The sequence below is a fragment of the Nilaparvata lugens genome, chromosome 5 (assembly GCF_014356525.2).
Source record: "Nilaparvata lugens isolate BPH chromosome 5, ASM1435652v1, whole genome shotgun sequence".
In the NCBI taxonomy this organism is placed as follows: domain Eukaryota; kingdom Metazoa; phylum Arthropoda; class Insecta; order Hemiptera; family Delphacidae; genus Nilaparvata; species Nilaparvata lugens.
This window is the reverse complement of record NC_052508.1, coordinates 52,978,444-52,990,675: the sequence shown is the minus strand read 5'-3', so window position 1 is coordinate 52,990,675 and position 12,232 is coordinate 52,978,444.

Sequence of the window (12,232 nt, the reverse complement as noted above, 5' to 3'; positions counted from 1 at the left end):
ATCAGCAGCTATTATGTGCAAAGCAGCTCGGGATCGAACATTTTTAGGAAAACAACAAAAAAAGATGTCTGGAAGATGCTATCTATAAAGATGGTCGATGAGAGGCGTTGCATTCACTTTATGTCGCCTTATTTGAATTATTTAGAGCTTCCAGATGGCGGAAACGCTTTGAAAAGTCAGTGACATGCAAATTTTCCCGATAATACGCGCGATTATCGGATTGTTTTCGGGGATTTTGGGAGGAATGTAGAGGTTTTTGACGGTGACAATGACATATGCCAATCAGATGGATGAGGAATGTACCGGAGGGTTTTCGGGCAGGGAAGAGAGGATTGTTCTTTGGTCGGAAAAGGAGAAAAGCGTCGGAGAGAGAGACGGTGAGCAGATGAACAGATGTTCTAAGTACACTCTCTCCACAGCCCAGTTGTAGGATGGACCAGTACCTTATACGGGGACTTCGGCTCGTCAAGAAAGTTGTTATTATACCAATTATACCCAGAACTAGATAGCCGTCTGTCGGATGCCGTGTACTTGTGGCCACTATGTATGTCTCTGTACTGCGCTTCTTGATATGACGCCGAGCCTATCCTCACATGACTACTTTCTCACTTCATCAGCCGCTTATCCTACCTTTCCTGTCGTTCACACCTTGTGATATTCCCGATCTCTGATAGTCTGTCTGATCTTAGCATGTGTCTGTTCATCTTAATTGCATCTGGGTTGTGTAAAAACTGTTCAAGGCCCGATTTCTCAGACATATTTTGTAATCATATCTGTAAACATTATTGTAAATCATAAGTTATTTTTGAAAAGCTTAATATAAAAAGTTTTCAAAAAAGGGTACCATGATGTTATTTTATAAATAAGTAGCCCTGCATTCACACATTTTTTTTAAAGCTCTATAAATTTTGGGGACTAATCAATATTGAATTTGAAATTGGATCGATGATATTAATGGCTTCTATTCTCCGATTGCTATCGAATGACCAGTAAATAGACGTGATATCAACCATACCATGTCTGATGGAGCTTGATATTTTATCCACCCTGTTTGAATTCTATTTCTTCTTCTGAGTTGAACTTCATTTCCTAAATACCATGTGAATCATTCATTACTTGAAAGTAGCTACATATAGAAGTACTAATACCCTATTTCATACTTACATGCATTCCACAAGAACACATATTAATCACATGGAATTTTCAGTTCATTTTTTTTACTTTCCCTGCCCTATTACCATAGGTAAGGAAAGTATTGCTTTCCGAAAAAAATTAAGGTACCCCAATTTCTAAATTTCTGTACGTTTGACCTTGAAACGTATCAAGGTATACGTTTCAAGGTCCCCTGAGTCCAAAAAAGTGGTTTTTGGGTATTGGTCTGTGTATGTGTGTGTGTGTGTGTGTATGAGTGTATGTGCGTCTGTGTACACGATATCTCATCTCCCAATTAACGGAATGACTTGAAATTTGGAACTTATGGTCCTTACAATATAAGGATCCGACATGAACAATTTCGATCAAATGCAATTCAAGATGGCGGCTAAAATGGAGAAAATGTTGTCGAAAACAGCTTTAACGAATTTTCTCAAAAACGGCTTTAACGATTTAGATTAAACTCATACCTAAAATCAATCAATCAATCAATCAATTTTATCGGAAAATAATTTTTTTACAATGTTGGGTCCTGCTAAACCCATGGGTTTTTCAGCAGGTGCCATATCAAAACAAAATTTTCACAACTTTAAATTAAAATAAAGTACAAATAAAATAAAATTAGGCTATTTGTCGTGAATACAAGAAATGAAAAAAAAGGAATTACAATAATAATGAGAAAATAAAAAAGTACATAATAATCAGAAGTAAGAGTAATAGAGTTAATAAATAACATTATTATAAGCATGATAAATAAGGAGTTAATTAAGAACTAAAAGGAATAAAAGAAGGAATAAAGTAGGAAGTATTTCATACAATATTAATATTACTAAATTATTAGTCGTTCAGGCTGGCGGCAGTGACTTTACAACATATATATAATAATTTAAAACCAGCGGAATAGGCTATTTGAAAGATGAAAAAGAAAATTCATCGTACGCAGGCCTATTAGAAATTATTATTCAAATAATGATAATAAATATTTATTGTTTATTTCAGAATTTAGAGTACTATTATCACTGTGTTTTATTCTCATTTCGATTTCACTGGGTTGAAATCATGTTGGGATTGTTTATTACATAGATCATTACATCCGTTTTTGAGTAGTCTCTTATGTTTGCAGGTAGTTTGTTGAAAAGGAAAGGTATTATGTAGAGCAGAGATCTTTTTCCATAAATATTATTGAACCGGGGAATTTGGTATATTATTGGTGACCTGAAATTGTAATGGGCAGGAGGAGCTAGAAGTCTATAGTGGAAATTATTTTTGAAAAATACTATTATTTTGAAGGTGTAAAAATTCTTGGTGTCAGAGTTTGATAAAAATTTGTAGGGTTTGAAGGTTGTTCAATTTAAGTTTAGATGGGGTATTCTAGACGAAATAACTTTTAGGATCCTCAACTGTATTTTCTCTACTCTCAATTATAAGTAATTTGCAGCACAGCCCCATGATTGAACTCCATATCGTATAATGGATTCTACTAACGACTTATAAATTAAATACAGGCAATCAACAGTGATGTTTTTATGTAAATAAAATATTTTAGCGCTTAATGACTGGAGTTTCATGGATATATTGTCAATTTGAAAATGCCATCTCATGCTACAATCTATCATTATTCCAAGGTAACGTGTATCACTGACCAAAGACAGAGATGGACAACTACAGTTTTCATAAGAGTTAGTGAAGAGGCACTGAATCAATAGTCAATGATAAACCCTATCAACTGTCACAAGTCCCATATCTGTGGAAATTTTAGAAGCTCCGCCCCATCTATACAAAGTTTGATTTTAGATTCCCAATTATCAGGCTTCAGATACAATTTAAACGAAAAATTTTGAGTGAAAAAGATTGACATTAAATCTCTACAATTATAGTTCAGTTACATTTTCACCTAAAATTGAAAATAAGCTCGAAATTTGAGAAAATGTGATTATCCGATTGCAAACTATGGGCAACTGTTGATTCTATTAAATGATTCACTATGAAGAGATAGCAGACCTCGTATGTCTCCAGCGTTATTGTCCTGACACCAGCTGGCTCAGATCTTTGTTCATAAGTAGACTCTTGTAGACTTGAGTAGACTTTGTTTTTAAGTAGACTTGAGATGCGCGACAACACTAGCGTCAGGTGATCAATTTTCGTAACGGCAAGGAAAGTTGTGTGAGTGCGCCACACCAGATTTTTCATTTTTTTAGACACGACTAGTTTCAGCCCATCATGCCAACATCGAGTAGTGTAAAATTCTTGACACTTGATAATGGCGTGATTAGCCGAAACTAATCGTGTCTAAGAGAATAAAAAGAGCAAACTAAAAATTCTATGTGATTAATCTTGTGGAACGCATGTGATTCATTGATCACTCCTAGTTAGCCAATTATATCAACCCTCCAGGACTTTTATCCGATCGAATTAAGATTTACTGTTAATGAATATAAAAGTTATTTCTTTTTGATAAATAATAATGATTGTAGAAGTTATTATGTTGATGGCTTGAAAAGATTACATTACATTTCATTTTTTCCACTCTTATTCATCTCTTCATTTGTCTTCTTTCCATTCTTAAAGTTTTATTTTTTAAATATAACTCCTAAATTCTTCTTTCTGTCAATCGCTATTATCAAAACTACTACCGAATCATGAACATGGCAAGTGACAGAGGTGAGGATTAAATCTAAAGGATTAAGTATAAATTTTATACTTCCAACCAATAGAATCAATCATCACCTGTAGAATAAAATAGCTATTATATATGATCATATATAATGAATATATATATGAATATTATAAATGATCATCAGCTTAAAGAATAGTTTGAAAACTTTACCAGTTTTTTTATCGGCTTTCACTCGTTTCACTTTGTGAATATTCCCATCATTCCTATCATTTCCAAAGTAAATTTTGTTAATTTTTCAGGTTTCTAAATGTAAAAAATCGAAGTGGAGTTATCTACTCTCAGTGGAATTCAGAAAAACAACCTGGAGGTCCAACCATCTGTTACCTGGATCTACGAAGATTCATTGAAGCATAATTCAAGTTTTATATGAATTCATCCTAATTTCTTACATTTATCTTCTTCTCTTAACGGGAAAGTTTGTTCCTTGAATTTGCTTATGTGACGAATTCAAGCCATTTTTGAATACAGATAGAATTCAAAGAACGTGAAAAATAAATGAGAAAATCTTTCCGGAGAAATCTGCCTGGAATTTATCAGTTTTATTTCAGAAGTATTATCAGTTTCCATTAGAGAATTCGGCCAAATTATCGTCTGGCTCCGATAGTAATCAGAACTCCCATCACTCCAATCGATATTCCAGGATTCTTGGAGTTTTGAGCCATTAGCATTCCAATTTGCCTGAAAATCTTTCGTGCCATTGAAGGAAGACCAATCTGCCTGGAATTGACTTGAACTTAAATAATTTCGAGATAAGCTGTTTGCTTTTTCTCAGCCTGTTAAAAGGTGTTGAAAGCAATGGTGAACTGGTTTGAAGAATCTCTATTTTGTGAAACAAGAATTCAAGTTCTAGTTCTTGTTTTTCCTCCATCCATATATATTTATTTTATTCCCTCTTGTTGACACCTTTTCATCCTACTGTTTTATCAACAGATAACAATAAATTTGATTGTTCATAGGCCAGAGGAATACCCGAATACCTTCCACAGTCATAATTGGGCTACTTGACTACGAATATAAATTTCAAAATTTTGATTCAGAAGAGTTAAACTCACAAACATTAAACATTAAACATTTTTATAGTGTAATACGTTCTCTTCAGAGATTTTTGTTTCGTCCTATTACTGTACTGTAGCCTATTAGTACTAGAAAGTACTGTGGTAATCACCGTAGTTAAGTAATAAATACTACTATGGTACCAATAAGTACCTACTATGCCAATAAAGTATTTTAATAGGGCTACGTGAATGTTCTATAATATAAAATAACTAGTACCCTTGCAATATATTCAAATTGATATAATATTGATTTTGAGACATTACTCGATAAATGTAGAAACTAGTCGTGTTTAATTTAAAAATATTACAAGTGTACTAGTTATTTAATATTATCAAATATTTTATTATATCTTTGAAAAGAAATTCCTACTCATAGAATCAAATCGACTCTCTCCAAAACAGTGAGATGCGCAATATTTGCGTGCAATGAAATTATCAATTTGAGAGTCTTACGACAGTAATAACTTAATTACTCTGTAGGTATTTCACAAAAAAAATTTTTTTCGAATTTCAAAACGCATAATAGCACAACAATAACACTTCTAGCTAGTTGTGGACTCGTTATATTTCATGACAATCAATTGCATTAAGGGCATACAATTTTATAATGAATCAGATAACCGATATTTAAAATATAGGCTATCTCAAATTTTCAATCCTTACATAGTATGGCTTTTGAAACACTGTTAATTAATATTCAATCCATTAAAATGTCAGTCAGTGGTTATTATCTTAGATTAATATCAAAGTAATTGAGAGGGCGGTCCGCCAAAGTGTTTGGATAACTGATATTCAAAATATTTTAATGATAATGATGTACAACCGCCGAAGGACTTGTACTTTAGAGGCCTAACTATCCATGATCATTAGTAAATTGCCTTATAAAGGTATCGCTCGCGCCAGCTTAGGCTCAGACCTGACAGTGCAGCTACAATTTTGTTCGTGTTTACAAGCAGCAAACAAGGTAAAATGTTGCAGAACTGGTATTTCACTGGGGCTCATTTTATTCTGCTGGAAGTACGTTGAACTCATTAAGATGTATGACCAGATCGGAAATAAGCGGCTAATGCTTTCTCTTTGCAGTGTTGACTTATTTGTAAACAAGTGGGTGCATGATGCATGCATAGCAAGACAAGTGCAATGAAACTCGCTCCTGAACCTCAAACAACAAATTTATCTGGCCCAAGTCATTGGGGTCATTTATTGAATGTACATTCTTTACTCACTGGCCCAAGTCTGAACTCCAAAATCAGTCAGTCGATTTCTACTATTAAAGAAAAAATAATAATGACTAGTAATTTTCTTTTCATTTTTTTCCAATATGTTCAACAAAATATGTGACTTACACGGAAGAGAAAATCTGTGTCGCCTTATTGTACATGTGCTTCATCATCTACTATTCTAGACTCTATCTCTATCGGTTCAAATCCAAAACTAGGAGCATTTTTTCCACTGATTATGTTTACTCGCCAGTACTAAAAATTCAATTATTTCTTGCTGTCTCATGCCTGTAAATTGAATGCTTCGCCTGCAGAGACATGTGGGCGTGTCTTGTCTCCACAAATGACAGATCTTAAACCTGATTGATGAACCAACGAATAATAACAGAATCAGACCAATCGACTACATCTATTTAATATATTCTGCTGTTTGATGTTTGATCTTTAAGTTTACACTCGATTTTTTGAATGATGTAACAAACTAAACTAGTTCCTTAAAAACTGTATAAAATAAATGATTGTGACAAGTTTCAAATTGTAAATAAGTATCATGTTGGTCTTAACCCAACAAGATCAATCTTAATATTCAGAATGAGCACAATAATCAGTGTCAATCTGGAATCAATGCAGTAAGAGTAAGAGTTGGTATAATCAGTTGATTCTGGACTGTTGAATCTTAAATCAACCAGTTAATTAATTCAACTGGATGACTATAGTTGAAGATCATGAGCTCCAATATACTCAATCTTTAATGTATCCTTCACTTTAGCAAATGTAAGTACAGTATTCAAAATATAGTTCATATGTGGGATCCTGTTGACCAACCAAAGGATAAAAATCAAAATATAGAACAATAATAACGACACTCATTTCATTGCAGAGTTCATGTTCAGTCCAAATTATACTTAACATTAACATTTACTGCAACGATTATCTCTGAAACTAGAACAAACAAATTCTAGTTGAACTCATCCATAGCAGCATTATTATGAGTCTCTATGTGGGTTCGCTAATCTCGTTTGAAGCCAATTTAGCTAAGTTGTTTTGCTGTTTTTGAACGGCAAAGAACAGTTTTGCACGTGTGGGCTGGCTACATCGCTGCGTGGCTGAATCCGCTGCCCCCTTTATCAGTAAATGGCTAGTGAAATTCACTTCAAGCTTTCAGCATACTCCATAGGAAACGTTATTGCTCCACATTCTAACAAAGCTGACAGTTTAAGTGAATTTTAGTTGAAATTCTTATTGAGGATTCACTTAGAATGACAGCATTCCTTATAAATAGCTTCAATGCTCTCTCAATCAACTAATGCTGACAGTTTTAAGTAAACCTTGGTGAGATGAGATTTTGCTCTTTTTCAGCATTGAATAACAATGCTTTCCATTAAATGGATGCTGACAGTTTGAGATGAATCTCACTGTAGCGGCATACAACAATTCGGGTCAAACGCAATGACCCATCTGTGCTGAGTATCACTCGGTTAGCATCAGAACTGCTACAGAATGCAGGCTGTTAACATGTAGCTCAACCCATTGCTGCTTTCAGGATGTTATATTCTTAGTTCACAAATGTTTCATTACTTGTCAATCAGTTCACAAAGCTTTTCTGGATTATGGATCATAATTTCTTGACAAGTCATCATAAATCCTATTATATCAAGCGAGCAATTTCTGTATTTTTATATTTATATTTATAACTGGTTATTTATGTCCAACGGATTTCGAAAACGGCTCTAACGATTTTCACGAAATTTGGAACATAGTAGGTTTATGATATAAAAATTCGATTGCAGTAGGTCTCATCCTTGGGAAAACTCGCTGAACGACATTAAAAGGATAATTCATCCTTGGCTGAAGCAGCTGTGGATATTACAAAAGTGAGTGAGCGAGTGAGTATGTGAAAAATCAAAATATCGTATCCCCGAAATTCATAAGATGACATACGGTATAGCCAGCTGTGAAATATAAACACGATCATTTTATAGAGAATTGTGCTCTGTTTATCAATAAATAAAAATAACGAGCGAAGCTCGGTGCCCCGATATTGTTATTCCTGAACAAGGAAATGTCGGAGGAAGTCTTATGAAACCTTTAAAACTTTTCACTTAAAGCTTGAATTGATTTTCTGCCATTATTTCAATCCCAGAAGGGCAAAGTTACGGCGCAGCCGGCCCTCTCTCACAAATAGCCTACTGATCTCCTGAGTTTTGTGAGTTGAGAAGCATTTTGAAGGATTGGTTGAATATTTAACTATTTCACTATCCATGACGAACGGCAATGAAAATAATCAGTTTTGAACTACTTTCGACGACACCACAGTCTACTTTGGTTTAATTGGTTAGATTCTTCTTATTCTGAATTAAATCTTATTAATATGACTTGAGGTAATATTCAAAGAAATAGCGCTGCTATATGATTGAACATTCACTGTTCATCACAACAAATCACTGCACTCAGGAATCTACCCTGAATATTCCAGGAGCCAAACTCGGAATTAAGAGCGCTGCGAATTGAGTTAAAACTATTTAAACAGCTTACATCTACTCAAGTAGTCTATATAATGCAAAATACACCAATTAAACCACCTAGCTGAGCATTAACTTTGAGAGTTTATAGTTCAACTCAGTATCCACATGTTGCTAAGAATTTACAATTCCGCATCCGACATTCTCGGCATCGTAAAACTATTCAATATCGATTAGAATGCCAGCTTCAGCTAGGAATTAGTATCGTTTAGCTGTTGCCACAGACATTAGCATAAGTTAATCCTGCAGTTCCACCTATAAAAGCATAGTTTTATGGCTATAATAATTATGTGGGACTCTCGACCACCCAGGAGGTGAATGTAATGTGGGGCATTAAAAATTCCATAATATAATAATTATTCCGTCGAAAACAATCAGAAATTCCCTATAAAGCAACTCAATCGCCTTCTACTGAGTTTATAAAATGGCGCTGAGCTACATTTATAGAATTTAAATGCTGCATAATAAACTATACTCTGCATATCATTATGAATCGACTGTAATTTTAAATATATATTGTAAGTTGGAAGTATAGTAATGCCACTTGAGCAAGCAACCACCTACATAGCAATAATAATTTTCAATTCCAAATAATACTTAATACGCATCACTTGGCTCAGAGACATAAAAAATTCGAATATTCTATATCACTATTATCTAAATTGTCATTGTATGCCATACAACAAGGTTCTGCAGATACAAAATGACATTTTGATGTTGATAATCTTAGTCAAACCTTCTTCTATGAAAATGTTTACATTACTTTTCATAATACTTGAATGGAGTTTTCCATTACTCAAAAGTGCAGTTTTCTTTTAACGTTCGTCTCTCAGTGTGTCCGTTTGTTCATCTACACTCATCGATTTTTGGACGCACGATTTTTGTCGTTCTTATGAGTTCTATGAGATTGAACAGATGATGGCAAACAGATTATGTTTTTCAACAGAAATCATATATGGGCGGCCAAAAATCGTATGTCCAAAAATCGATGTGTGTGTAAGGCCAGTTACACATACACCGATTTTTGGACGTACGATTTTTTGCTGTCCTTATAATTTCAATTAGATTGGACAGATGATGTTAAACAGATTATATTTGTCAAATTCTGTTCAATCCAATAGAATTTATGCGGACGGAAAAAAAATCGAACGAACAAAAGTCAATGTGTGTAGCTGGCTTAACTGGGTTAATGAATTATTGATATTCAAGCTTCTTGTAATCTTATTGTAATACACAATAGAGAGACTAGAACTTGTAACAATAATGCTCTGTATTAAAGAAAATGTCAACGTTGCACACTTTGATTCACTCAACTTGTCAACCCAAGTTGAAAGCAGTGAAACGGAGTGGAAAGATAGGATGTGAAATTCATTGAGACACAAATAATGCAAGTATCCAACGGTTTATTTTCTCTATGGTTTCATGCCGCATACTGGTATACTAAATTGCAAATATTTAGGGGAGTGCGTCATTGGTCTAGAGGGGGGGGGGTCGTGTTCACCCCTGCATAACCTAGCGTGATTGTACCTACAATTTTTCTACTGTAAGTACTTTCTTCACACAGAACCTCGCAAAATCTCGCACATGAATAATTTATAACTTCATTAACTAATGCAATCAGCAATCAATCAAAGCCGGCTCCTAATCCTTATCAACTTGGCATTACGTCGGTACCGCTCAAAAGGCTTTCGCACAATTAAATGCAAATAATAAATTAGGCTAGACAGCTTCAAGCGAACAGGTGTAAGTTGTCAGCACTTATTGGGCAAAAGGAGTTTGGTCGAGTCGATATTGATTGAGTCGATTCAAAGATTGTCTTAGTTGGATTCACTGTCAGTTATCCTTGTGAATAACATCAATGCCTCCTATTCAGCCATTTGTGACAGTATAAAGTGAATCTCACTATAGATTGGACTCAAGAAAGGATTAGAGTCGCAGTTGGTGACCTCAGTTTGACACTGCACAGTGCAACTGCAGCAGCAGGTATTACAGTGAGATCCACATCAAACCATCAGTATTCCTTATAGATAACATCAATGCATCCCATTAATCTAATACTGACAGTGTAACGAGCAACTTCAACAGCAGTTCTGGGGAGATTCACATTAAACTGTCAGAATTTCCAATACATAACACCAATGTTTTCGATTCAAGCAATGCTGGCAGTTTGGAACGCAACTTGGACGGCAGCAGCGATTACTTTGACAACTTCTTACCGTGTTCATGGCTCATGGCTCATGGGTCAGTCGCCGTCAGTTGATAATCCATTTTTGGAAATACCGGTGAACTGAAGCGATCAACGCCTTATAAGGGCATCGATTCCCACAGCTGACCTGCGTTTGCTGTAAAGTGTACTTGGGCTTATCGCCTCACTTACTTGGACTTAGCGCCTTACTTGGACTTTATCGGCTGCAATCTGGTGTCATTTGCCGGCTTCTGCGCCACCGATCATCCGAGAATCCATGTTTCTGAGTGTCTAATCTTGATTGTGTGTCTTGTTCTTATGAATGGGGCAGCCTAATATTCCTCTCAATTCCTACTCGATCGCCTTTTATTCCTCTCCAAATATTTTGATGATAAGTATCATTTTTACTAAAATACAGAATAAAGTATTATGAATCGATCAAGTTGAATCCAATTTTGTTGTGTTTTGTGCGAAGTTTTGTGAGTGTCTATCTTAATTGTTATATGAATGAAGCTGCTTGATTTTTTAAACGATCGAATGAATAATGCTCAATAACAGTGGGAATATTCTAATAGTCTTCCAATTTTTATTTAGTAGGAACTCTCTTCGAAAGAGTATGATATATTGATTTTTTTTAATGTTTTATTACAGGTTTGAGTTGATTGCTTGTCTTATTTTGATAGATGTAATTGCTCTAGTAATCATATCCCTTCCTATTTCTATTGATTTAAATCAAATCGAATATTCTTTATCCACACCAAGTTGCATAAACGTGACAGAATCACAAACATCAGTTGAACATATCAACACTGTTGAAGAATGTGTTGTTTTCTTAGTGAAGTTTTGTTAGTGGCTAAGCTTGATTTCACTTTCACAAAACATTGGTCTTACTTTGATAAGAAGTGCTAAATGCTAGTGAAATATTCTTATATCCAAATTTCTAATCAAGCAAAACATATGAAGCTTTTGGAAGAAACAGTTGATGTTTGAGCTTTGTTGCTTTTCAACCGTGATTTGATTGCTTTGTTGGTGCAGAATTTCACCAATGGGTGGCAGCACTAACACAATTTCATGTTTAGTTAAAATGATAATAACACCAAGAACTGCACCTAGACTTGGCTTCCATTTCGTTGTTGGACAAATTTACTCTCAACTCCTCCCACTCTCTCCTGAATGGGCAACGGTTTGCAAACCTACCCTGAATACTGCCAGTAGATGGCAGCAGATGCTGGTAACTATACCTACTCACTCGTCACTCCTCATTGGACAAATGTTTTTAATGTGATTAATTCTTTACTTTGCCAATAGGTTGGAGTAATTGCTGGGTGAAGGATTGTCGATTAAATTTCTAGATGAATTTAGAGTCTTCAATTCCTTTTGAAAAGGTGGAAATTTTGTTCTTCATAATTAACTGAGGAATA